Source organism: Pleurodeles waltl, chromosome 1_2, assembly GCF_031143425.1.
Source record: "Pleurodeles waltl isolate 20211129_DDA chromosome 1_2, aPleWal1.hap1.20221129, whole genome shotgun sequence".
NCBI classification, from domain to species: domain Eukaryota; kingdom Metazoa; phylum Chordata; class Amphibia; order Caudata; family Salamandridae; genus Pleurodeles; species Pleurodeles waltl.
In genome coordinates this window covers 24,514,323-24,533,808 of record NC_090437.1, presented here as the reverse complement: position 1 = coordinate 24,533,808, position 19,486 = coordinate 24,514,323, and positions in this window count along the sequence as shown.

Genomic DNA, 19,486 nt, shown 5'->3' with positions numbered 1-19,486 from the left:
ATGGAAAATAGCCATAGTATAGAAGGGTAGTGAGCAAAACATGCAGGGAAAGGAACACAGACTCTTGGGAAGCAGAAACATGGCAAAGGCAAGGAAAAGAAAAAAGGAAGAAAAATGAAGAAAAGAAGAAAACAGCAAGAACAGGAAAGCAACTTAAGAGGGCAGCGTAAACAGTGCCCTAGGGCAGTGTTTCCCAATGTTTTGACTTCTGTGGACCCCTACTTTATCAATACTGGAACCCAGGGACCCCCATTGAATCATTATTGGAATTCAGGGCCTTCTAACTGAGTCATACTGAAAGCTGGGGACCTAAACTGTCAATATAATTTAATTTTCTCAGCAGTCACGGACCCCCTGATGAGGTTTTGTGGACCCCGAGTGGTCCCTGGACCACATGTTGGGAACCACTGCCCTAGGGGAAAGTTTAGCCAAAAAGTGGATTGCGACAGAAACTGCCATCCGAGATGCTGACTGCTGATCTAACCGTGGCCCATGAGTGAGGTGCTGCCGGCCTTCGCAGTGTCACAATGTCCATCATAAAGAGCAATGTGATCCCAGCAAATCTGCACTATGAGTCTGAAACCCTGTTGAGCCCACCTCTAATGTAGCATAAGTACCAGATGAACGTGCATCACTGATGGCCATTCCTACAACAAATGGTCCAGGTGTCTACCAGAGCAAAGACCCCAAACACTCATAGGAGACTAATAGCACTCATAATAGGCTCTGAACTGCTGTGAAACTGACACCTTGCATGAGATTGCTTGATAGTAACCTATATGCTCAGAACCATGGATTCGGGGCAGAGGCTGTGCTTGTCTAATTTAACTTAAAACATGTGAATATAGCCCTGTGTTCACTGTGTGCATCCCTCCCCTCCACCTTGGTGGCACCAAATGTGGTTAAGCAAAGTACTAAATGCTGTAAAACTCTAAAATTACTAAATGTATTCATTTAATAGTAATACAAAAGTCACACATCTATTACATTATAAAGAATAACCCTGCTTGTATGGTGTTTTTATTGTGAATGATAATTTTACTGCCTGAACTAGTCATTCTGACCCAATCCATGATGAACCCTTAACAGTTTAAGCACATTACCCCCTGAAAGTCAAAACCTAAAGAGAAGGTACTGCTAATTCAGTGAGCTCACACTGATACCTGGTTCCTATGTTTCCAAATACATTGTCAATATGTGATACTAGGATTGTCTACCTACTCTTTAGTCACTCAGGCCCAGGAGAACTGGCTTGATGATGTACTTTTAATCCAAATACTAGATACAAATGTGTTTGTGTCAGATTATGTGCAAAATACATACCTACAAGGTCTGCAATCCACTGGAAGACCAAAAGAGAGAAAGGGATATTAGGGCAAATTAGCAGCCAATAATGGCTGGCATATGACTTCTGCTCCTACATTCCATAATTTTGTTTTTTCTGAGTCCATTTAGAACATTCTATCCACAGTGGCTGGAATATTGTAATAGAATGTTAGCCCTTCACTACTGACTATACTGATAATTTGGGGCCAGATGTGCTAACATTAAGAATTGTGATTCTTACTAAAGAGTTGGAAATCAAAATTTCTAATGTACTACAGAATTATTTTTAATATAGCGATTTTAAGAGAGTCTCAAACCGACCTACCTCATGAATATTAATGAGGTAGGTTACAATTTGTGACCCACTAGAAATAACAGCAGTCACAGAGATGGTGGCCTGCTGGGGTCAGCAGGCCACCATGTCTGTGATTGCTTTTCACTAAACTAACTTAAAAAAAAAAAACGCTTCTTTTCCTTAAATGAAAATGGGATGCATTTAGGGAAAAAACAAGAAGCTTTTGAGTTTCATTTTTAAATAGTAGACAGTGGTCTGTGAACCACTGCCTGCTTTAAAAAAAAATGTTTTCTTAACATTCTGAAAGGTGAAGTGGTTGCTTGAGGATCCCTTCTCATTTGGAAATGGGTTACCATCTCCTTCAAGGTGTCAGTAAAATATTAATTTTTGGAGACCGGAATTGAGTTGCAAAACATTAATATATACCAATGCAATTTGGTAATTGTATGGGATTCCCTAACACATCCCTTCCAAATACTGAATTACAAAATCAAATTGTGATTCAGCAAGAAGTTTGTAATCTGGATCTTTGCAACCTCAAAAAGATTTCATATATGTGGCCCTAATTGCCTTTCATTTTGTTGTAGGCTTCTGCGCCAGTTTGGACCAGTCACTCTAGGATATGGACTACAACAGCAAATATAGGCCCCAGCAGTAAGTTAAAGCTAAAGAAATACATATCAAAGATTTTATCAACTTGATGTGCATCCAATTCTGTGACTTTGTTTTCAATCCCCTGTGGTTCCATGTTATACGGACCGTATTTTTGGAGGTAAAGAACTGTTCCCTATGGTTATTGATTGTTGCTTCCACATTTGTTGTCCTCTTTCCTCCATGTGGCCTGCAGGCACAGAGGAGTTTTGACAAACAGCTCTAAGCCATCAGAATATTTCCTCCATTGAACATATCTTCTTTTGCCACTGAAGCCACAGGAAACCGTAACTGGCTCTGGTGTACCATCAATGGCTCCCTGCTGCAGGCATTGCTCCTGGCCTGTCATTCCTATCAGTAGCCACAGCAGGGCAGGTGGAAGCAGTGCTTACTTGTGCTGGGTGCAGCTGCTGGCATACGCATATCTTGAGAGGCTTAGGTGGCATGACTTTTATGGTATTGAGTTACTCTCCAGATGGATATCACAGGATGAAATGGTGGTTCTTCCCTTTACTAGTCGTTCAAGGACATTCCTTCCATATATGTAATCTATATGCCAGACCGTACCAAATTATATTAATGTAACTTTATGGAAGCTGAGACAGGAAGGGTCAACAGTATAGCAGATTCATGATAGGATACACATACAAATGACTGTCCCCATTATATTAGGTTGGTTACTTAGAGGCCTGATTCACAAAGGCAATTTAAACTTTTGAATAATTGACACTTTTGAGTAAACTCCCTACTTTTTGGCTATCCTTAACAGCCAGGTGTAAATTTATTCCAAAGTGAAATTTACAGTTGTTTTTGTGAACGGTCAAAAATTAATAAACTAACCCGAAAGTGTGTATTTCACAAACCTGTGTAGCCCCCCATGCCCTTCAATTTGGTAAAGACATGTAAGTTACACTTTTGGAGTAAATTTTTTAATAACCAAAAAGCAGTAAACTGACTCAAAAGTGTAAGTCACCTTTGTGAATCAGACACACAGGGGCTCAATACAACCCCAGCGGTAAAAATCGCCTACCGCCGCGGCAACAGCCACCAAAAGACTGTCGCCGTGGCTACCAGTCATCAGCTGGATTTTGACCACAGCCGGATTTCCACCAGAAGGATGGCGGAAATCCAGTTGTGGCCATGCTGGCGGATGGCGGAAAGGTGGCGCTCCTGCCAGCAGCATCGCCCCACCAGTAGACCGCTGCAGACCGTATCATGACCCATGATATGGCCCGGCGGTGTTCTGCTGGCAGAAGCTGCTGGCAGCAGCGCCCTGTCCCGTCTCTTGCCGGAGGACCCCCTGACATCAGGTACGTCAAGTGCTCCAACAGGGGAGGGGGGCAGGGGGTGTTGTGTGTGTGTGGGGGTGTGTGTGTATGTCTGTGCATGCATGTATGCGGGTGTGTGATGCGTGTTGTCTGTGTGTGCCTGTATGGATGTGTGAGTATGTGTATGTTGTGTTGTGTGAATGCGTGTGTGCTTGTTTGTATGTCAGTGTGTGGATGTGTGTATGAATGGATGGATGCATGCATGGATGAGTGTGGGTATGAGTGTGTGTATGCGTGTGTTCGTGTGTGAATGAAGGTGCGTGTATGTAGTGGGGGTCTGGGGAGAAGGGGGTGGGGGGAATCAGGGGACGGAGAGGGGGGCAGAGAAGACCTCTATCAGTGACAGTGAAGGGATTCCCTGTCACTGACAGTGCCCACTGCCATGTTTTTCGTGGCGGTAAGATTGCCAAGAAAACCATGGCGGTAGGCGGGGTCATAATCCCGCAGGCGGGCAAGTGACGGCCGCCGTGGCAGTCGGTATGGTACATAATGCGGTTTGGCTTTAGCCAAACCGCCAATGTCTTACTATGGAGAAAAGTACTGCCAGCCTGTTGGCAGTACTTTCCTCCATATTAACGCCATCCGCCAGGGTCATAATGACCCCCATAATGTGTTCTTTTGAACAGGCCCGTCTTTTCCTTATACAAACACATTAAAGAATATGCACCCTTTTTAGTTTCAAAGACTGCCAAATTGAGCATGAATACTCATATTATTCTCGAATTGCTTTTAGTAAGTGTTTCAGAAGCATGATATATTGTGTTGAAAGTGGTCATTCCGTCACTGTTACACTTTCTTATGGATTAGTGATTCTTAATTAATATTCTTAATATCTTGTGTATGTGCCTGTTCTTGCATAGATCTGCAAGTCATCCTGTACCATATGTTAACAGATCACTGTTAAATATCGATGTAAAAGATAATCAGTGTTTACCTCAATTGTTGTTTATAATATCCCAAAGTTCTTCCTATTCAGACTTTTGTGCTCCAGTCGTATTTGATGTGAGGGCTGACATATGTTGCTAGGTTATGTGCTCTGCACAACTGCATGGTTTTCGTTTGCCAGTGCAGAACCTAGGAGTGCATAGCGTTGCGTGTCAGGCATTGTGGATCCTGGCTTCTTGATTTGCCTTAACTGGTAAAGTTATGTGTATCCTTGCACTAAACACTATATCATGTCTGCTCTACTCGAATAAACTCTAACAAAGGTGTAGCACATCACGTGTCCTCCTATTCTTTTACAGAGGGCTTGCATGACATCTTACTAATCCAGAAGCAGCAATGTATTCTCTTAAGCAGTAAACGTTTATATCATAGTCTGGCAGATGCTGAAAGATCTTTTGCAGCGTAGATACTTTGAACAGATATAATAAAGTGTGGTGGTTGAATAATATGTTTAATATATAATACTTACCCTGCATTTGAATGCTGCTCACAGGTCATGTTTCTGTTCTTGGGGTTAGATGTTCAAAGCAAATAGGTGGACCTGACATCTACAACTACAATGTCTGCCTTTTGCTCCCCGCAGACACAAAGGGGGAGATTTAGAAAACTTTGCACTGTGTTAGCTTCACAAATGTGACGATACCCAGCACAAAATATTTTTTTACTAATATACTTTCCAGTGCAACACTTATTTTGCACTGTAAAGTAACCTAAAAGTAACACAAAGCAGTGTGAGGCATTGCTTTGCGTTACTTAGCTCCAAGGGGACATTACATGGGTGGTACACGGGCATTTCCATGCATCCACTCTTCCCTTTTTACACAAAACCTTATCTAGAAACAATAGTAGACAGGGTTTTGCACCAAAACCTAAGGCCTTTTAAAAGCAGGCATTTCTCCTTTGTTTTCTGACTTTGCATGTGTGCTGCACTGTGCAGCACACATACAATGAAGGAAAAGTTTCAAAGTGTGTCTAAGCATAGTATTTTGTACTGGAAGGGTGCCCTTCCAGTACAAAACCTATGCTAGAATCATGCACATGGCGCAAAGGGGTGTGCATGGAGCACAGAAGCTAAAGTCAGCACTGACACTAGGGAGGAGGGAGAAGACAGTGATATCTCTGCAGATCTGGCGCTCTCTTGCGCCCTCCTAGTCACACAGCGCAGCATTGTTCGATGATGCACTGTGCTGCATGAGTATTTGGTAAATCCGGTCCATTGTGTTGTTAATTACTGGTTTGAGTTTTACACTCCTTTTACATTTGCCAGATATGCTTCTGGTCACTGAAGTCAATGACCTTTAGTCTTTCATTCCCATGGCCAAGTGACGGAAGCAAACCAGTTGCTAACTTCTGGTCCTGAACCAGCTCCTCTCGCTGCCTGGTCGCTCTGCTCTGCCAACTCTGCTATGAGCAGAGTGGAGGATGGACCAGTGACCTTCCTTTGCCTGCACCTGCTTCCCCTGTTGCTGTGTGTTAAACCCCTGCCCATGCCACCTTTCTGACATTTTTCCTGCTTTTTTTCCCCGCCCGCCTCCCACTGTGCCCCTCAAACCCCAGGACCTACTTTTTTTTTTTTTTTTTATATCTCATTATTAGTTTTGTTAATTGGACAACAACTACATGGTGCACATCTATGCAATTCAATGTTCGAGCTTCAGTATCGTAGACATGTACAGTACAAACACTATCTCATATCAAAATGTGTCCAGCAATTACAGTATATAGACCTTTCATATCCTTTAGTTATGTACGCTAGTACATAGCAAATCTATCATTGCTACGTGTTGTGTATACGATTGACCTGTGTAAAGTATGTTTGCGCTAACCATGAGTGGGGTATATACCTAATAATTTGTAAAGAGAATAAGGAAACAACTCTAACTGAGAACAATAACAGGTGCTCTCATGGCGCACGTGTGCGAAAGTGTGCTTGTAAACTAATCTACTGGTATTGCATTTCTCTGTTTGTTGGGTGAATGGGGGCGGACGGCAACACACCCCGTAGGGGCTCCTATGTCTTATATCTGGCGGTTGGCCTACTAATTGTTCAGGATTTGTTCAACTCCTTCCAGGACTGTTGCCAAATTGGAGGGGTTGGGTGGGGGACCGTTGTGTATGCATGCCACTTGTTTTAGCTGTTGTTCCGCAAGTGTTCCTATGCGTAGGTCTGCTAGCCAGCCGGTGACCAGCGGTATTGCGCTGGACTTCCAGCACATCGCTATACGACGTTTTGCGAGAATCAGAGCTAGATCTAGGACCTTGTTAGTGGGCCTGCACTATGAGGATCTATTTTTTATCCCAAATATGTAGTGTGACCCATCCAAGCATGTTTTCCATCCCGTAAGATCATTCAGTATCTTGGTTATGGAATCCCAGAAATTGGCTATGTGGGTGCATGTCCACATCATGTGTAAGAAGTTGGCATCCCAGGCTTTGCACCTCAAGCACATATCCTCTGCTCCCGGATACATTTTCACCAATCTTGCGGAAGTAAGGTAAAAATGATGCAGGTAGGTAAATTGTGTTTATTTGTAGCTGGCGTTCGTGGAGATAATCTTTGGTATTAGGAGGGCTTGTTCCCATTGTGTCTCTGTGTATAATGTTTGGAGTGCTGCTTCCCAATGTGTCCTAAGCGCCTTAAGAGGCAGTTTTCTGTTCAAGCCTATCACTCTGTATATATTTGTGACCGCCTTTTTCTATTCCCCTGAGATAGTAGTGTCTGCAGTAGTGCTGATGTTTTTGTTTCCTCCTGTATGGTGTCCCAGTATTGCGAGATGTGACAAGTTAGTGAAGCATATGTGAGGTAAGCGCCCGGAGGGATTTCATAACTGGCAACCAGTCCATTAAAGGGTATCAGCATGCTGTCTTCAAATATACCTCCCCATTCCGTTATACCTTCGTTTTCCCAGGCGGATGCCGGAGGCTCGTGGCGTTTATCCATACATCCTGGCAGAACCCAGAGTGATAAGCGCGGGGCCTAAGGATATTTTTGAGGTGTGGTGTGTGTGTATTTGGTCCAGCATTTTTTGGCAGTTGTCATTAATATATTATATATATATTTTGGATATGGCCAGTCTGACCATTGGGGAAAGGGGAAGGGATGTCCAGAACTGTGGGGAGGACCTCACATCCGTCAACACCCTTCCGATATTTGCTTCTATAAGATCTTTTTCCTCATGATATATCCTAAACCCCAGGTACTTGATAGTGTTGCAGGACCATGTCAATGGGGTAGAGGGCAGCTGTTCTCCCTGAGCTGCAGACAAGGGTGTAAGGGGGAATAAACAGGATTTCTCCTAGTTCACTCTGAGGCCTGATGCCCTACCGAATTGTTGCAGCAGTGCCATTAGTTGGGGCAGCACCGCAGCTTCATTGTGTAGGTATACCAGAGCATCATCCGAGTATAATGAGATAGTATGCCAAGCACCACCCATATACAGTCCCCATTCGAGCACACACTCACGAAGGGCGCGCGCCAGGGGTTCCATCGCCAGTGCGAAGAGAAGTGGTGACAGAGGGCATCCCTGCCGAGTCCCACACTCTATTACAAAGGGGTCAGAGATTAGGTTGCCTGTCCTCACCCATGCTAACAGTGCATGATGGAAAAGGGCGATCCATCTAAGGAATCCAGGGCCCAGGCCCATTTTTTTTAACACCCTCATCAGGTAGACCCACCCCAATGTGTCAAATGCTTTTTCGATGTCGAGTGATGTCACCCACGTTTCCACCTCCTTAGTGCCCGCCCAGTACATTATTGAGAAGAAACGCAGGAGGTTCAGAAACGTACTTCTACCCAGGATAGATCCATTCTGGTCTGAATGTATTAGCCCTATTATTATGGGTGAAAGCCTATTTGCCAATATATGACTGAATATTTTATAGGCTTAATTATGGATGAAAGCCTATTTGCCAATATATGACTGAGTATTTTATAGTCCGAGTTAAGTAATGACAGTGGTCTGTACGACCCCATCATTAGTGGATCCCTGCCCGGTTTGGGCAACACCAAAAATGTCACTTTGCGCATGGAAGCGGGTAGGATCCCCTTAGCATACGCCGTGTTATAAGTCATTAACAGTCTAGGAGCTAATACTGTCATTTATGTGGCATACAATTCGATCGGCCAACCGTCCGTGCCCAGGGCTTTGCCCCGTGCCGTTTGATTGCCTCTTCTATTTCTGATAATTGTAAAGGAGTCTCTAGCACCTCGCTATATTCTGGAGCCATGCTTAGAATGCGCATGGCACTCAGAAATATTTCCAATCCGTCACTCTCAGTGCCCGACTCCGGGGCAGTGTACAATGTGGCATAATATGCATTAATGTCTTCTTGCATGTTCAGCATCTGCCCGTCCCTATCTCTTATAGCAGTAATCGGTGTTTGGGCAGTCTCTGATCTTAAAAGCCAGGCCAAGAGCCTACCCGCTTTGTCCCCCTCTGCATGTTTTCTGGCCTGTATTCCTTGTTATTCAGCTAGGCAAGCCTATTCACTGCTATTCACTGCTGTTTTATGTGTAATGCGTATTCTCGCCAGTCACGCAGCCACATTGTCAACTGTGGGCAGGAGTTGCTCATAAGATTGCATTTTGAATTCAAGCTCCTGAATCTCCCTGTGCAGGACTAGCCCAGCGCTCTCCCTGTGCAGGACTAGCCCAGCGCCAAAATTCGTCTTTATCGCATGGCCCCTGAGTACCAACTCATAGGAGGCCCATTCAATTCCCGCATTTGATGCCATGCCCTAATTTTCCTCAAAATAAGTGTTGATTTGCCTTCTGAGGGAATCCCTGTATGCTGCATCCTGCAAGGCTAATACAGGCATCCTCCATGTGGGTATACTCTGAGGAATACGGCTCCACCATAAACAGATCCGTAGGGGGAATTGGTCTGAAAATGTGCGAACTAGCTACTCAGCATTAGCAATTTTTAATAGGGCCTCCGAATTGCAGTATATGAGGTCAATCCTAGTGTGCAAATCATGTGACCCTGGGTAATAGGAGTATCCGCGTTCAGTAGGGTGGAGGCCCCGCCATGCATCATGTAATTGGTTGTGTGTTGCCCATTGGCGCAAATATTGTGCTAACATTACAGATTGGGCACCCGTCACAGGCGGGCGGGACCGATCCAGCTCTATGTCCGGGATGCTATTATAGTCTCCCCTCCAGTAGCATTGCGCCACTGGATTATGAAATAAAGTCGTAGTGAGCGAGAGCAGGAATGTGGCTTGATTAGCATTGGGGCATAGAGGTAAATTATAGAATCTGTACCCCGTCTAGGTTCCCTTCCAGTGTAACATATCATCCTTCAGGGTCTACGTTGGTATGTAGTACCACGAAAGGCACCCCTGGCACCACCCTGATAAGTGCCCCCCTGGCTTACCTAGAGTATGTGGTCCCTACCAATGTGCCCCGCCAACGTTTGCGAACCTTTTGCAGGTCCAGTGCAGTAAAGTGCAGTTCCTGCAACAACGCCACATGTATTTTGCACCGTCTTAAAAACTGGTATACTTTATATCTTTTGACGTAGCCCACCAACCCTCTAACATTCCATGTTATAAAAGAATACTGCGCCATATATCCAGTTAGATATTAGTCCACCTATGATCTGTGTGTCGTAAGGCAGACCGACTGGGAGTTCCAATCACGCCTCGAGTGCCCCCAACCCTCCACTGCATCGCTCCCCTCCCGTTGCGCACCCTGATGTGCACAACCATTTGAACCTATTTATAACCATTAAAACCAAACCCCTAGCATAACATAGGTATGACAGTAAACTCCCCATCCCAGGCTGTAGCCCCAACTGGTGATCAGTCAATAGCACTGTAATGCTTATACGTAAGAAAACTAACTACTGCTCAACGTGGAATACACCGTGGTGTTTGTGGGGGGGGGTTGCATGGTTGGTCAGTGGTAAGTATCGCAGTGACGTATACAATAGTAATACTCAGCCTTTAGGATAAAGATAGCAACCCTGCCGCTCCAATTGGGCAGGATACCACACGTGGTTAGGCCCACACCGGTTCCCAGGCTGCTGTTTCCTTGTCACGGACTGCCACCACCCTCCGCTCTAATCGATCATTCTCCTGCATGCTGGAGGTGCTCGGGGTCCTCCCTTGGGGCGAGGGTTAATGATCGCAGATCTCTGCGCAATCCGATCATGATGGTAGGCCCAGTTCCTGTGGCACACCTGTGCTGCTCTCCCCCTGGCTTCTCTCCCTCCGGCTTGCTGCATATGTGGAGCCGGCAATGGGGGCCAGGCGTCACTCGAATATGCAGCAGCCCCCCCAGGCTCTTAATCTCCTTACTTTTAGTCTGAGGCTGACGCGAGCTACCCCTGGAACCAGTCTCAGCGCCTAGGGAGTTAGGAGCAGGGAGAGCATCGACCCAGAAAGTCTCCTGGATGCTCCCGGAAGCTTTAGCCCAGTATGCCTCTCCGCTTTCTCCAGGGGGTGTGCCCGGCCTCAACTGGAGCAGCCTCCTCGCTAAATCAGTGAGTGAGATGCAGATGTGGCGTCCCAGCTCCCATGTGCTCATAGGCATGGCCGCTGTCTCTTTGTCGCAGTCCGCTGCCATCCTTTGCTCCGCTCGGGCGCTCTCCCGTGTGCTGGAGGTGCTCAGGGTCCTCCCTTGGGGCGAGGGTTAGTGATTGCGGGTCTCTGTGCGATCCGATCGCAGAGCCAGCCGGGCTTATCTGTGGCCTCACGTGTAGTGGTAGGCCCGGTTTCTTTAGCTCAGCTGTGCCCCTCCCTCTGTGGCTTCTCTCCCTCCGGCTTGCTGTGTGTATAGAGCCGGTAATGGGGGGGTCGCATGTCACTCTATTATGTGGTAGGGTTGAGCCGATGTATTCAGGATCACGAAAGGGCCTGAGGCGGAGCCAGATCAGACATCTGCTCCGGTCGCCATCTTCGCAACACCCCAACCCCAGGACCTATTTAATGGCAATTCTTGCTTGACCCCACTGAGCAGGCCCTGAACCAGCTCCCCTCACTACCTGGTCACTCTGCTCTGCCAACTCTGTTGTGAGCAGAGTGCAGGTTGGACCAGTCACCTGCCTTTGCCTGCACCTATTGCTGCACATTAGGCCCCCACCACCTTCTTACAGTTTTTTCTGCGTTTCCTACTGCCTGCTCTCCTCCCACTGTGCCCCTCTCACCCCAGGACCTACTCAATGACAGTTGCTGCGTGACCGTACCACCAGTGCACCAAAGGCCCATCTGTGCCTGACTGCACCTGGACCGCGCCCAGCACCAGGAACCCTGGTTCTCCCATCATCTGCAGATACTCTGTAGCCGAGATCCGAGACCTGACCCCCAGGAACAAAGGCAACAACTGCTGCACCACCCCTCCCCACGGTCCACGGTCCTTCACCTGCCCCCAATGCCACTTCACCTGCTACACTGAGACCTCCATTGGCCACCCTCCAAGTCTGAGAAACAACGCCACTGCATGCTGCTCAATGGTAGATCACTCTGCAAACATGCCATGGAAATATGGGACACCAAAAACACCCTCATCCTGGACCCAATGTTCATCCCAAGACTTGGCTCACACCCGCCTCGGCCTCTGACATCACCTGCACTACTCTGCAAGGCTACAAGCTTATCCACAAAGACCGCCACAATAAGCATGGAGGAGGCATCACCATCATTCTTAAGGACAGCCTCTCTTGTACCACCTTCGAGGAAGGGACGTCTTACCTCATGGAACACTTTAACTTCCTTATCCAAATCGACACCAGATCAACCATCAGGGGAAACCTTGCATACAGCTCCCCCGGGGCCCCACCCTGCCTTCTGCAAGGCTATCGCCAACTTCATTGCCCCCCTGGCCATTGACTCAAGAGACTACATGTTTTTAGGAGATCTTAATTTCCACCTAGATGACCCCAATGACCTCAACTCCACGAACCTCTTGGACAACCTAAGTAACATTGGACTCAAACAACTAGTCACCAGCCCCACACACACCGTGGGATAAATCCTGGACCCCATCTTTACAATAAGTGATAATATTAAGTTCTCCCACACAATGGAGCTCACATGGACCAACCACCACTTGGTACACTTCTTCATAACCAGCAGCCTGGAGCCTTCCACCACACCCCCACACTCCCCTCCGCAGATGGGGAAAAATTACTGGGAGCCTCTCCAGCAACCTGGAGCAAGACGCCTGCAATCTATCTGAATAGATTCTCAAAGGCGTCAACAAAATTGCCCCCATTGGGAACTCCACCTTCAGAAGATACAGCAAGCCCACATGGGGATTCACCCCCCAAACTCAAGAGAGAATGCAATGGGTGGAAATATGGTGGCACAGCAGCAGAGACCAAGCAGACCACGCCACCTTCAAAGAAACACTGAACAAATATCTCCAACTCAAAGAAGTAAAAAGGCTGCCCATCTCAGCTGCATCGAGGAAAGCACTAACCCCCCATAGGAACTTTTCAACATTGTCAAAGAGTTCTCCTGCCAAGTAACCACTGAAAACACAATCCAACCCTCTCAAACTCTCTGTGACTCATTAGCTGACTACTTCCACGACAAAATCACAGCCATCTACAGAAACCTTCACCCCAAACCCACTCTCCCAGCCACCTGATCACCGACCGGAAGCCTCAATCCATCCAGGAAACATAAGCCCTCATGAGTTTGACCCACTCCGGCTCACCCAGCGAACCATACCCACCTACATCTTCAACTTGGGCCAGAAGGAGATAGCAGCATCCTCACGCCCATCCTTAACATGGGGATTCACCCCCCAAACTCAAGAGAGAATGCACCTGTTTTGGTCCAGAGCTCGCCCCCCATGTCCGCAGCACCAACCTGCTGTCTCCTGCCTCTGACCCCCTCCCACGCTGCTGCTAGCGTGTTCGAGGCCCTGGTAAGCCTCACTTGACCCGTGTGCCGCTTTCGCCGTCTTGTAAGTGTTTTTCCGATTTTTCAGCGCCTTGCCCCCTTGCGCTTCTGCCCCCGTTGTGCCCCTCTGATTGCTGTACCCCGATTGTATTTTGTGCCATTAGTGTATTTTGTGACGGTTTTTCTAATTGTGCCCGACTTTTTTGTGCCTCGTTTTTCGTGTTTTCGCCCCTTGGGCGCTCCCCTTTGCAGTTCTCTCCCTGCCGCTGCCTCCCTGCGGCCCCGCCCCCCTCACGCCCCCATTCGCCGCTCCCTCCCGCCTCCCGCTTCCCAGCTGCTCCTCCCTCCCCCCTCCCTTCTTAATGGCTGGTGCTGCGCGTCGTGAGTGAGCGACCTCTGACATGTTGTGGTCCAGAGCTTGCCCCCCACGTCCGCAGCACCAACCTGCTGTCTCCTGCCTCTGACCCCCTCCCACGCTGCTGCTAGCGTGTTCGAGGCCCTGGTAAGCCTCACTTGACCCGTGTGCCGCTTTCGCCGTCTTGTAAGTGTTTTTCCGATTTTTCAGCGCCTTGCCCCCTTGCGCTTCTGCCCCCGTTGTGCCCCTCTGATTGCTGTACCCCGATTGTATTTTGTGCGATTAGTGTATTTTGTGACTGTTTTTCTAATTGTGCCCGACTTTTTTGTGCCTCGTTTTTCGTGTTTTCGCCCCTTGGGCGCTCCCCCTTGCAGTTCTCTCCCTGCCGCTGCCTCCCTGCGGCCCCGCCCCCCTCGTGCCCCCATTCGCCGCTCCCTCCAGCCTCCCGCCTCCCAGCTGCTCCTCCCTCCGCCCTCCCTTCTTAATGGCTGCCGCTGCGCGTCGCGAGTGAGCGACCTCTGACCTGTTTTGGTCCAGAGCTCAACCCCCCCGTCCGCAGCACCAACCTGCTGTCTCCTGCGTCTGACCCCCTCCCACGCTGCTGCTAGCGTGTTCGAGGCCCTGGTAAGCCTCACTAGACCTGTGTGCCGCTTTCGCCGTCTTGTAAGTGTTTTTCCGATTTTTCAGCACCTTGCCCCCTTGCGCTTCTGCCCCCGTTGTGCCCCTCTGATTGCTGTACCCCGATTGTATTTTGTGCCATTAGTGTATTTTGAGACTGTTTTTCTAATTGTGCCCGACTTTTTTGTGCCTCGTTTTTCGTGTTTTCGCCCCTTGGGCGCTCCCCCTTGCAGTTCTCTCCCTGCCGCTGCCTCCCTGCGGCCCCGCCCCCCTCGCGCCCCCATTCGCCGCTCCCTCCCGCCTCCCAGCTGCTCCTCCCTCCCCCCTCCCTTCTTAATGGCTGGCGCTGCGTGTCGCGAGTGAGCGACCTCTGACCTGTTTTGGTCCAGAGCTCGCCCCCCACGTCCGCGGCACCAACCTGCTGTCTCCTGCCTCTGACCCCCTCCCACGCTCCTGCTAGCGTGTTCGAGGCCCTGGTAAGCCTCACTTGACCCGTGTGCCGCTTTCGCCGTCTTGTAAGTGATTTTCCGATTTTTGAGCGCCTTGCCCCCTTGCGCTTCTGCCCCCGTTGTGCCCCTCTGATTGCTGTACCCCGATTGTATTTTGTGCCATTAGTGTATTTTGTGACTGTTTTTCTAATTGTGCCCGACTTTTTTGTGCCTTGTTTTTCGTGTTTTCGCCCCTTGGGCGCTCCCCCTTGCAGTTCTCTCCCTGCCGCTGCCTCCCTGCGGCCCCGCCCCCCTCGCGCCCCCATTCGCCGCTCCCTCCCGCCTCCCGCCTCCCGCCTCCCAGCTGCTCCTCCCTCCCCCTCCCTTCTTAATGGCTGGCGCTGCGCGTCGCGAGTGAGCGTCCTCTGACCTGTTTTGGTCCAGAGCTCGCCCGCCACTTCCGCAGCACCAACCTGCTGTCTCCTGCCTCTGACCCCCTCCCACGCTGCTGCTAGCGTGTTCGAGGCCCTGGTAAGCCTCACTTGACCCGTGTGCCGCTTTCGCCGTCTTGTAAGTGTTTTTCCGATTTTTCAGCGCCTTGCCCCCTTGCGCTTCTGCCCCCGATGTGCCCCTCTGATTGCTGTACCCGATTGTATTTTGTGCCATTAGTGTATTTTGTGATGGTTTTTCTAATTGTGCCCGACTTTTTTGTGCCTCGTTTTTCGTGTTTTCGCCCCTTGGGCGCTCCCCCTTGCAGTTCTCTCCCTGCCGCTGCCTCCCTGCGGCCCCGCCCCCCTCGCACCCCCATTCGCCGCTCCCTTCCGCCTCCCGCCTCCCAGCTGCTCCTCCCTCCCCCCCCCTTCTTAATGGCTGGCGCTGCGCGTCGCGAGTGAGCGACCTCTGACCTGTTTTGGTCCAGAGCTCACCCCCCACGTCCGCAGCACCAACCTTCTGTCTCCTGCCTCTGACCCCCTCCCACGCTGCTGCTAGCGTGTTCGAGGCCCTGGTAAGCCTCACTTGACCCGTGTGCCGCTTTCGCCGTCTTGTAAGTGTTTTTCCGATTTTTCAGCGCCTTGCCCCCTTGCGCTTCTGCCCCCGTTGTGCCCCTCTGATTGCTGTACCCCGATTGTATTTTGTGCCATTAGTGTATTTTGTGACTGTTTTTCTAATTGTGCCCGACTTTTTTGTGCCTCGTTTTTCGTGTTTTCGCCCCTTGGGCGCTCCCCCTTGCAGTTCTCTCCCTGCTGCTGCCTCCCTGCGGCCCTGCCCCCCTCGCGCCCCCATTCGCCGCTCCCTCCCGCCTCCCAGCTGCTCCTCCCTCCCCCTCCCTTCTTAATGGCTGGCGCTGCGCGTCGCGAGTGAGCGACCTCTGACCTGTTTTGGTCCAGAGCTCGCCCCCCACGTCCGCAGCACCAACCTGCTGTCTCCTGCCTCTGACCCCCTCCCACGCTGCTGCTAGCGTGTTCGAGGCACTGGTAAGCCTCACTTGACCCGTGTGCCGCTTTCGCCGTCTTGTAAGTGTTTTTCCGATTTTTCAGCGCCTTGCCCCCTTGCGCTTCTGCCCCCGTTGTGCCCCTCTGATTGCTGTACCCCGATTGTATTTTGTGCCATTAGTGTATTTGTGACGGTTTTTCTAATTGTGCCCGACTTTTTTGTGCCTCGTTTTTCGTGTTTTCGCCCCTTGGGCGCTCCCCTTTGCAGTTCTCTCCCTGCCGCTGCCTCCCTGCGGCCCCGCCCCCCTCGCGCCCCCATTCGCCGCTCCCTTCCGCCTCCCGCCTCCCAGCTGCTCCCCCCTCCCTTCTTAATGGCTGGCGCTGCGCGTCGCGAGTGAGCGACCTCTGACCTGTTTTGGTCCAGAGCTCGCCCCCCACGTCCGCAGCACCAACCTGCTGTCTCCTGCCTCTGACCCCCTCCCACGCTGCTGCTAGCGTGTTCGAGGCCCTGGTAAGCCTCACTTGACCCGTGTGCCGCTTTCGCCATCTTGTAAGTGTTTTTCCGATTTTTCAGCGCCTTGCCCCCTTGCGCTTCTGCCCCCGTTGTGCCCCTCTGATTGCTGTACCCCGATTGTATTTTGTGCCTTTAGTGTATTTTGTGACTGTTTTTCTAATTGTGCCCGACTTTTTTGTGCCTTGTTTTTCGTGTTTTCGCCCCTTGGGCGCTCCCCCTTGCAGTTCTCTCCCTGCCGCTGCCTCCCTGCGGCCCCGCCCCCCTCGCGCCCCCATTCGCCGCTCCCTCCCGCCTCCCGCCTCCCAGCTGCTCCTCCCTCCCCCCTCCCTTCTTAATGGCTGGCGCTGCTCGTCCGCGCCGCTGGCGCGCCAGAGGCAAGCCCGTCCGCGCCTGGACCGCGCCCAGCGCCACCCCCCCTGGTCCTCACGCCCCCGCGCCCCATGCCTTCGCTACTCGGCCAGCGAACTCCTCGCCCTCAACCCTGGCCCCTCCTCAGAGTGCTTCCTGGCCACCCCGAAGCACACCAAAGGACCTTTTTCCTGCCGCACCTGCAACTTCACCTGCAACAAAACAACGAAACCCTCAACAACCAACACCAACCACCTGCACTGCATCCTCCTCAACACACGCTCCGCACGAAAGCACGCCATCGAACTCTGGGACCTGCTCGACACCACCGCCCCAGATGTAGCCTTCCTGACCGAAACCTGGTGGAACGACTCCTCGGCCCCTGACATCGCCATCCCTGACGGCTACAAGATCACCAGAAGAGATCGCACCAACGGAATCGGCGGAGGAATAGCCATCGCCCACAAATCTACCCTCAAGATCCACACCCACACGGACGACACCCTCAAGACAGCCGAACACCTCCACTTCCAGATTCACACAGACCCCAACACTACCCTCAGAGGAACCCTCATTTACCGCCCTCCAGGACCTAGAGTCCTCTTCAGCGACGCCGTCTCCGACCTCGCAAGCACCCACGCCCTCGCCTCTTCAGACTACATCCTCCTGGGAGATCTAAACTACCACCTGGAAAACAAGAATGACGTCAATACCGCATCACTGACCACCAACCTCTCCAACCTCGGACTCCGTCAGCTGGTCAACACTCCCACCCACATCGCCGGCCACACCCTCGACCCACTCTTCACTTCAAGCAATCACATCTCTTTCAGCCACACCTTCGAACTCCACGGGACCGACCATCACTGCGTCCATTTCTCCTTCCAGAAAAACACCGAACACCACCACACTCCTCTACCGCCGCACCGCCGCTGGGGAAAAGTCACCGAAGATCAACTTACCAACACCCTCGCCAAAAACCCACCACCCGACCCCACCGACCCGGACTCCGCCGCCACCAACCTCCAACAATGGATCCTCGACTGCGCCAACATCCTAGCCCCACTTGAGAGACCCACCGCCAACCAAGAAAAGAAAAAAACAGCCTGCTTCACAGACGAACTGACCACCTCCAAACGCACCTGCCAGAAACTCAAGAAAAAATGGATCCTCGAGCGCACACCCGAGAACCTTGCTACCCTCAAGGAAGCCAACCGTGAACACAACCAACGGATCCGACTCGCGAAGCGCTCCCACTTCACAGAACGCCTCAACAACAACGCTCACGACTGCAAGGAACTCTTCGGCATCGTGAAAGAACTCGCCAACCCCAACGCCATTGTCAACGACATCCCTCCATCCCAGAAACTCTGCAACGATCTCTCCACCTTCTTCTACCAGAAAATTGCAGCCATCCACGACAGCTTCAACACCTCACCTACGCCAGACCCCACCCCCAACAACTCCTCTCACGCCGACCACATCACCACCTGGACCCAAGTAGACGATGCCGAAACCCTAAAGACCATGAACTCCATCCACTCAGGATCTCCGTCTGACCCCTGCCCACATCACGTGTTCAACAAAGCCGACGCCACCATCGCCCCCGCACTCCGAAAGATCATCAACCTTTCCTTCAACACCGCTACCTTCCCGGACAGCTGGAAGCACGCAGAAATCCAACCCCTACTCAAGAAACCTTAGGCTGACCTCAACGATCTCAAAAACTTCAGACCGATCTCCCTCCTCCCTTTCCCAGCGAAAGTAATCGAGAAGATCGTCAAAGCACAGCTCGCCCACTACCTAGAAGACAACTCCATCCTTGACCCCTCCCAATCTGGCTTCAGGCAAAACCACAGCACAGAGACTGCACTCCTCGCTGCCACAGATGACATCAGACTACAAATGGACAACGGCGAAACCTCAGCCCTGATCCTCCTAGACCTATCAGCCGCCTTCAATACAGTCTGCCACCGCACCCTACTAAGCCGCTTACACGAAGCCGGCATCCAAGAAAAGGCCCTCAAATGGATCTCCTCCTTTCTCTCCGGCAGAACCCAGAGGGTCCGACTCTCACCTTTCCGCTCCAATCCCACCAACCTCATCTGCGGCGTACCCCAAGGCTCCTCACTAAGCCCAACGCTGTTCAACGTCTACATGGCCCCCCTCGCACAACTGGCCCGCCAGCACAACCTCAGGATCCTCACCTACGCCGACGACACCCAACTCGTCCTCTCCCTGACCAAAAATCCTCTCACCGCCAAAGCCAACCTCCACGAGGGACTGAAATCCATCGCCGAGTGGATGAACAACAGCCGCCTGAAACTCAACTCCGACAAGACGGAAGTCCTCATCCTCGGGCGCACCCCCTCGGCCTGGAACGACTCGTGGTGGC